Below are 9550 nucleotides of genomic sequence, written 5' to 3'. Positions count from 1 at the left end.
CCCACAGAGCTCCGTTGGTGAGTGGTTTCAGTGCTGAGTGGTCCTCCAGTGTGCGTCCTGCAATGTGAAGACAACAGAACAGAAACATGAACAAGGACAGATATGAGGGTTACTGATTCGTCAGCGAGGTCACATGCCACGATGTTCAGGTAAATTCAGTCAAAAATCAACATAGTAGTACGCAGATCACAGTTCAGAATGCTATGTTGTAGGTAGTCTCTAGCCTCTAACCAGTCCAAGATGAAGGCTGTGGAAAAATATAAACTTTGTCTAGCACATCACGGGTCTCTTCTGATGCGATAGTAGCTAGTATATCATCAGTAGGATCCTGAGATTCATTTGATTGCACTCCATTCGGCTCGTCAGGATCATCGCCAGGAAAGTCGTGCTGTGATATTATGAACTGTTGAGTGAAATTGAGCCGTTCTTTTTCAGGCCGTACTTTAACATCTGTAAAGCCTCCATCAACGTCTCACTGATTCGGTGAAGGATCTTCAACTCAGCTGAGGGTGCAGCTGATATAATTGTTGAAGGGAGGAAAATATGAGTGCAATATGTTCGTCCCTTAGGGGAAGCGGAGAGAAAGCAAATATCCACTGGTCAACTCTAGGGGGAATGTGCAAAGCGCGTGATAAGGCGAAAGCGCGGGAACAAAGGCGCTATAGGCGCGCGAAGCGCGGGATAGTCGCGCGTCAAAAAGCGGAACTGGGTGAAAGCGGTATGCGAGCGATAGTGAGATGTTAAGATGTGTACTGAGATGCTGATAAGACAACTGATGCGGATATGGCCACTAAAGCTAACTGCTACTAGGGCTTGCGATGATTTATTCAAAACATAATAAAACTCGGAGATGGTGACTGTCTATGATGATGGTGGTCCGTGGTAATGTGTGTTGTGTAAAGTAAAAAAAAATGTGTAATGAAAAATGTGTACCAAGTGAAAATAAACATGGTACGATGTTGAAATAAATGATAAATGGAGAAATGCATACCTGGGAACTTGGTTGGACATGGGAAAACACAGTGGGAAGTCAGGCGCCCTATAGCGCTTAGGCGCGGGAAAATTCGCCTAAAGCGCGCGCAAGTCGCGGAAGTGTCGCCTATGTCGTGGAAGTGTCGCCTATGTCGCGTGCGTCGCGCGAACGTCGCGTTTATCGCGCAAGTGTCGCGTTGCATGCATATTACTGTAGACTCGACCTATGTTGCAATATATGCCATTGTGAGGCTACTCAGGATCGAGTCTCTACAGCGTCCTCAGGGGTGTCCAATCTTCAAAAGACATCACTGGTTTCGATCGCAAACGCTGTGCAATCTCACTGCCCGGGTCCGGATTAGCATATTGGTGTGCTTCGATCATGTTGATGAGTGAAGCCAATAGGATCCCACTTTCATCCGCGATGATGCGACGTATCTTGTCTCAACCCGTGCTTTCTGTCTGGGACAAACAGTTCTCCAAAATCCAGAGGGAGATAGACTTGTTTGGTACCCCAATATCAACGAATGGTGTGCAGATGATGTGAATATCAGGGTCCACGTGGATACTGTCACCTGAAAAGCGGCTGTTTGTATGCACATGGACTTGGACAAGCGTGTTGTCATGGCCAACTGATGTAATAGCCGTTTGAAAGCGAAGTTGATTTGTGTGATGGGTTGCTCGTGAGCCTGGCTTGGCAGTGTCACTATGAACGTCTCCGAGTCTGGGTGATCAACAAATCTAGGAAATTGTGCTAGGTATAGCAAGATATTACATCAACACACCCACCTTCCTTGAGTCTCATCATCTTCTTCAATGAACTGCATGATATATGCATGTTCATCATCTGTGATTCCAGTGAATACGGTTTCCTCCTCCTGTATGATGTGTCATTAATCAGGAGCCTGAACACCATTTCACTAAATTGACTCACCCGATCATCACCTTGGATGATTTCTATAAGGTTCTTGCATTTAGCTACATATGTAAAAGTCAGCGGAGAAAATAGAACAATGATGTGGTCCCCCACCCAATCATTCCTCATCATCATAGATGGCCTGATTTGCTGGGGGTGACTTGGGGGCAGATATGACGGTTTTCAAGACTAGGTAGATGTCCATTGTCAGGTGCAGGTGGTGCAGAAATAATCTTGTTTTTGACTGCCGGTGGCGGTACAACGCTCTGTGGTATTGTTGACGGAGTTCTTGTACGGCTAGAGCTGGGGGGAGAGACTGAACTTGATAGTGAGGGACTGTGATAATTAACATGGCTTGATAGTGTAAATGGCAATGGGCGATGGCAATTCCTAGCGTCTCCTCCATACAGAGATGTCATCATATGTACACGAGTTTCTATGTAGCCAGCTCACAAGCCAGAGCTGCAGCTCAAGCTGCCACATGTGGGGCCAGCTTTTTTCCCAGGCTTGGCTTTGTCAGGCTCGGCTGTAGCTGGTAACAGTCTTCGGCCAGGAACCGGCAAAAACCGGAGCTATGGCAACACTACCGTAATCAATGTCCAATGTTCAATATTCAATATTCAATGTCTCGTAACCAATGTCTAATGTCCCTGGTCAATGTCCAATGTCCTGTAACCAATGATCAATGTGTCCAATGTCCCGTAATCAATGTCCAATGTCCTATGGCTAATATTCAATGTCCTATATTCAATATTCAATGTCCTACATCCAATGTCCAATGTCACGTGGCCAATGTCCAATGTCTCGGAATGTCTCATAGCCAATGTTCAATGTCCTATATTCAACGTCCAATGTCCCATAACCAATGTCCAATGTCCAATGTCCAATATTCAATATTCAATGTCCCGTGGCCAATGTCCAATGTCCTGTGATGTCCCATAACAAATGTCCAATGTCCCTGGTCAATGTTCAATGTCCTATATTCAATGCCCAATGTCCTGTAATGTCCCTAGTCAATGTTCAATGTCCTATATTCATGTCCAATGTCCCGTAACCAATGTCTAATGTCCAGTGGGCAATGTCTAATGTCCTGTAATCAATGTCCAATGTCCTATGGCCAATGTTCAATGTCCCATAACCAATGTCCAATGTCCTATAACCAATGTTGAATGTCCTGTAACCAATATCCAATGTCCCGTAACCAATGTCCAATGTTCAATATTCCATGTCCAATGTCCTGTGGCCAATGTCCAATGTTCTGTAATGTCCCTGGTTAATATTCAATGTCCAATGTCCTGTGGCCGATGTCCAATGTTCCGTAAGGAATGTCCAATGTTCTGTAGCCAATATAGTTAATGTCCAATGCCCTGTAGCCAATGTTTGATGCTATATAGTGAATGTCAGCAATGTTCAATGTCCTCTAGTCAATATCTAATCTTCCATGACCACTGACCAATGTAATGTGAAGTGTCTAATGTCCTACAGCCACTGATACTTTTACATCTTCTACAACACAACACCTGTTGTATGGTGGATCCCTTGGTATGTGAGCCACAATGATTTCTCATTTGTGAGGAACAACTGTGACAGTCATTGCACAGCTATGCTGACCTTTGAGCTTTTACAGAGGTGTACATGGTGATTGGAACAAGCTGCTGCCTTTTATTTGCAGTTGATGGTATTTGACATGATTCTGGTAGGATGTTGGATATTTTACTCTGAGCTGCAGAGGTACAGCCTAAGTGTCTCAATGTTTGTGGATTTTCATGTAATTGCTGTATTATGAGTCAGGGTGTGGGAATATAACTAAGCCATAGGGAAGTGTAAGAAAGTTCTGCTTCCTAGCTTTTACAGGACATTGGACATTGGCCATGGGACATTGGACATTGACTAGGGAAATTAGATGTTGGTTATAAGACATCAGATATTGACCAGGAACATTAAACATTGACTCTAGAACATCAGACATTGGCTATGGGACAGTAGACATTGACCATAGACATTGACCAGGGACATTGGACATTGGACATTGGCCGTGGGACATTGGACATTGGCCACGGGACATTGGACACTGGCTACTGGATATTAGACATTGGTTATGGGACATTGGACATTGACCAGGGGCATTAGACATTGGTTACAAGACATTGAATATTGAATATTGAATATTGAACATTAGACATTGGTTACGGGACATTGGACATTGAATATTGGCCATAGGACATTGGACATTGATTTCGGGACATTGGACATTGACCAGGGACATTAGACATTGGTTACGAGACATTGAATATTGAATATTGAACATTAGACATTGGTTACGGGACATTGGACATTGAATATTGGCCATAGGACATTGGACATTGACCAGGGACATTAGACATGGTTACAGGACATTGGACATTGAATATAGGACATTGGACATTGAATATAGGACATTGGACATTGAATATAGAACATTGGATATTGGCTATGAGACATTACAGGACATTGGCCATGGGACATTGGACATTGAATATTGAATATAGGACATTGAATATTGACCAGGGACATTCCAGGACATTGGACATTGGCCACGGGACATTGGACATTGGCCACAGGACATTGGACATTGAATATTGGACATTGGACATTGGCCACAGGACATTGGACATTGGACATTGGCCACAGGACATTGGACATTGGCCACAGGACATTGGACATTGGCCACAGGACATTGGACATTGGCCACAGGACATTGGACATTGGCCACAGGACATTGGATATTGATTACGGGACATTGGACATTGATTCCAGGACATTGGACATTGATTACGGGACATTGGACATTGATTCCAGGACATTGGACATTGGCCACGGGACATTAGACATTGATTATGGGACATTGGACATTGATTACGGGACATTGAACATTAACTACAGGACATTACAGGACATCGGACATTGAATCTGGGACATTGGACATTGAATATTGGACATTGGACATTGGTTACAGGACATTGGACATTAATTATGGGACATTGGACATGGACCAGGGACATTGACCTTTGGTCACGGGACATTGGAAATTGACTACAGGTCATTACGGGACATTGGACATTGAATATAGGACATTGGACATTGGCCACAGGACATCAGCCATTGGCTATGGAACATTCAACATAGGACATTGACTATAGGAAAATAGACATTGGCTACAGGACATTGGACATTGGAACTTGAACATAAACAATGCATAGAGCCTGCAAACACACTCCAAGTGCTCATTTTAATTTGTCATATTATGCTGTTCTCCTCATGTGACATCACATGTCATTTGTATCTGAATTGACCAGTTACAATGCATCACAGCTGAAATTCTTTCCAATTTTTCTCAATTTTTCATTTTGTGAAAACTGAGCACTTATGTGAAATGATGTTTACAATTTTTCCAGTTCAATTGCTTCTTGTTTTTTCTCATTTCCAAATCTTGGGCAAATTGTAATATTTTGCTTTCAATTTGTCTTTTGTTTTTCCATTGCACACATATTATATTTATTGTGACACAACATCACAATATTGTCTTGATTTTTTAGCCAGAGAATGTCAAGAAACATTGAAATGGTTCCCTGGTTGTCACAACCCTTATAACGAATTAACGTAGGGGCAGAGACTAGGACTCAAACGAAGGTATCACGACAAGAAGATAAAGGATAGCAGGTACGTCTTTAGGATTGCTAGCAATAAGCTAATACAAAAGAGGTTTGAACTGAAGAATTACTGACTACAATGAGCTACCTATATACATATATTGAAACGGAGACTGAATCTGAGTATGAACTAACTAACCAATCATTAAATAGAAAAGAGAATCGTACGATGATCTAAATATAACTACACCTATGATGTCATGACACGTGTGTCGGCTGTGCAAGAGTTCTCGAAGTTTCTAGGATCACGTGATTTGATCGCTTGTGAAAGGAAGTCGAAATCGGGAATGTCGGAGATAGAGGTAGTAGGCGCTAGTGGAATAGAGAAGTTCGGGTTAGGGTTTGTGAAGATTATTGGTACAGACGCTGATTGAGCGCTAACGACAGGCGCTTGTGATGGGCGCTTAACGGATGTCTTACGAGTGTTCAGGAAAGAATAGTGATTTGTATTTGGAATTCGTGACATTACCCCCTCTCTAGGATGAGCGTCATCGCGAATGTAGGATGGTCGGATGTTTTTCTCTCTCCACTGTTTGAATGCATCCGTATCTAGGATAGATCCAAGAATTCGTTTGGATTTGACAGCCGTGGGATTCTTCTTATGGAATTCCGCAATTAGAATCGGGGAGTTTTTAACGTTCTCTTCTGGCTCCCATGTCGACTCTTCTATCGGATATCCTTCCCATTTTACTCGGTATTGCACTTTTCCTCGGAATTGTCGGCTATCTAATATTTCTTCTACGACAAATTCTTCCTGATCGTCAACAATGTCTGGAGGTGGTCGGGTGGGTTGAGAATGAGGGATCAATTGAGATGCGTAATATGGAGTAAGCAACTCTACATGAAAAACCGGGTGAATCTTATAGTTCTCTGGCAACTTCAATTTATAGTTCACTTCGCCAATCTTCTCTAGTATTTCAAAGGGCCCAAGACGACGATCTGACAACTTTTGACTTGGACGACGTTGTTTAATGTTCTTTGCGTCTAGCCAGACCTTGTCTCCCTTTTGATACTGAGGTGCGTCTTTAACTCCTCGGTCATAGAAGCGTTTCATGCGTTTGTTAACCATTTTCAGAGTGTTTTCCGCATCATCTCTTGCTTCTCTCATTTGATCGGCTCTCTCATCGGCGGCGGGAATAAGGGATGTAGAGTTCGGAGATACGGTGAATTCGGGATTATATCCATAAAGGACTTTGAACGGACTATGACCGGTTACTGTGACTGCATTGTTATGTGAAAACTCTGCTATCGGCAGCCAAGATACCCAATCGTTCTGTCTGTACGAGGTAAACATACGCAAGTACTGTTCAACTTCTTGATTTACACGTTCTGTCTGTCCGTCTGTTCTGGGATGATAGGAGGTCGAAGCAGACCATTTCGTTCCTAATCTTTTCGATACTTGTCCCATAAACTTCGAAATGAACTGTGTTCCTCTATCCGAAATCACTTTTTTTGGTGTACCATGATGTTTCCATACATTCTTTAGAAATAGCTCGGCAATTCCTTTCGAGTCTACGTCTTTGGTGGTGGGAATGAAATGTGATTGTTTCGAAAATCGATCAACGACAACGAATATACTGTCACATCCTTCACTCTTCGGCAAATCCACTATCAGGTCGCATGAGATCATTTGCCAAGGTCCTTCTGGGACTTCATTTGGCTGTAAAGGTCCCGTTGGTCTACTGGGGAACACTTTCGTCTGTTTGCATCGATCGCAACCATCTACATAATCATGGATATACTTCGTCATTGAAGGCCACCAATAATTTCTGGAAATCAATTCTAAGGTTTTGGCACGTCCAGGATGTCCAGCCGGTGGAGAGTCATGAACAATTCCAATATTTCTCGGCGGATCTCTTTGTCGTTTGGAACGTATACCAGTCCTCGGAATAACACCAATCCGTCCTCAACATTCCATTCTTCGATTCCTCTACGCAATTGTACCGGTGCTACTTTTAGCGTTTTCTAGCGCTTTCATTACTTCAGGCTCTCGTTCTGTGCTCTTTCTTATCTTTTTCATGAGCGAACTTTCTCCTTCTATGAGAATTTGGCCTCTTTTAGCAGCATTGATTTTGAAAAATTCCGGTTTCAACAAAATGCGGTCAGAGTTATCATTTTTCTACCCCCCCTCTGTGGTCTTCTCTCCGAGATAGATGGTCGGCTTTGTCATTGACTACACCAGGCTTGTGTTGGAGCGTAAATTCATACTCCGCCAGGAACAAACTCCATCTGGCTTGCCTTCTTGTCAATTTTTGACTCGTGATGAAATACTCGAGATTCTTATGATCCGTCCAGATCTCCACATGTTGGGGTTTTCCCTGCACATAGTGCCTCCATTCTTCTAACGCGCGAATGATTGCTAATAACTCTTTATCGTGAATGTCATAATTTCTCTCTGCATCATTCATCGACTTCGAATAATAAGCCACTGGGTGCCATAGTCCATCTTCCATCAGTTGAGATAAAACTGCTCCTGTTGCATAATCGGAAGCATCGGTTTCTATTTTCATCTTCTTCTCAACATCTGGCATTACTATGACGGGAGCTTCTGTAAAACGCTTCTTTAACTCATCGAAGGCGTTTTGCTGTCTCTCTGTCCAATCCCATTTGGCATCTTTTCTCAGCAAATCATTCATTGGTCTGGCAATATCTGAGAACCCAAGTATAAATCTTCGATAGAAGTTGGCAAAAACCCATGAATGCTTGTATTTCTTTTACGCATTTGGGAACAGGCCATTTTAATACTCCTTCTACCTTGACGGGGTCCATAGACACACTGCCCTTCTCCACAATCAACCCAAGAAACTCGACTTTAGACTGTTCGAAGCTACATTTCTCAGGCTTCAAGAACAGGTCGTTCTCTTTTAATCGTTTGAGTACTTCTCGTACGACTTTTTGATGTTGCTCTCTACTTCCATTCGTAAAGACCAAGATGTCATCGATATAAACGACTACTGTTTTGCCGTCTATTAAATCTCTGAATATCTCATTCATCATGGTCTGGAAAGTTGCTGGAGAGTTCGTCAACCCAAAATACATTACGGTTGGTTCGTGGTGACCAAAAGGCGTTTTAAAAGCTGCCTTCCACTCGTCTCCTTCCTTCATCCAAATATTATTATACCCCCATCGTACATCCATTTTGGAGTACATCGTGGCACCAGTAAGGGCATCAATCAGGTCTTGAGATCTCGGTAACGGATACGCATTTTTAACCGTCTTCTCATTAAGCCTTCTATAGTCCATAACAGGTCTCAGTTGCCATCTTTTTTGGCCACAAAGAAGAAAGGTGCTGCAACTGGAGATTGTGAATCTCTAATACATCCTAGTGCAGTCTCGGCCTTTTAACCAATCTTTCAGAGTGTCCATTTCCTTCGGTGACAAGGGATAAGGTTTCGCATTCGGAGGAAGATCATTGTCGTCTTTAAGATCCACAGCATGATCCCATTTCTTTCTTTCAGGGAATCGCTTGGACTCTTCTTCTGAGAACACTCCCAGGTAATCGTGAAGCCAGTCTGGAACCATCTCTTCAACAGACTTCTTCTTCTTCGTAGCTTCTTCTGCTACCTTCTTGCTCCGTGGCAACCGAGGCTTTATATCTAATCCATCTTTCAGGACTATCTTCGTCTTCCTACCTCTTCACAGGTCAACCTTCTTCATTTCCATGTCGTCATCATCATCCTCTTCTGTGGGAATCAGATCCGGAATCACATCTGTCTGTTTTTGTGTTTTTCTGTTTTTCTCTATTTTTTTGCCTTTGCTCTTTTTTCGTAAGATCATTTAAGCGGACACATAGATAACGAAAATTGTCCTGCATTCCAGTCTATTTCTGGATTGTGATATCTTAACCAGTCGATGCCAATAATAACATCATCGTTTCCTAAGTCTGTAATCATGAAGGCTGCTTTGTCTTCTACATGATTACCGATCTTTAGACTTAGTTCGGCGAAATGAGTCATTGATCCAGCGGCATTTA

The sequence above is a fragment of the Suillus subalutaceus genome (genome assembly GCF_016647625.1).
Source record: "Suillus subalutaceus strain FC151 chromosome Unknown DFJ58scaffold_309, whole genome shotgun sequence".
Lineage (NCBI taxonomy): Eukaryota > Fungi > Basidiomycota > Agaricomycetes > Boletales > Suillaceae > Suillus > Suillus subalutaceus.
This window is presented reverse-complemented; position numbering follows the sequence as displayed.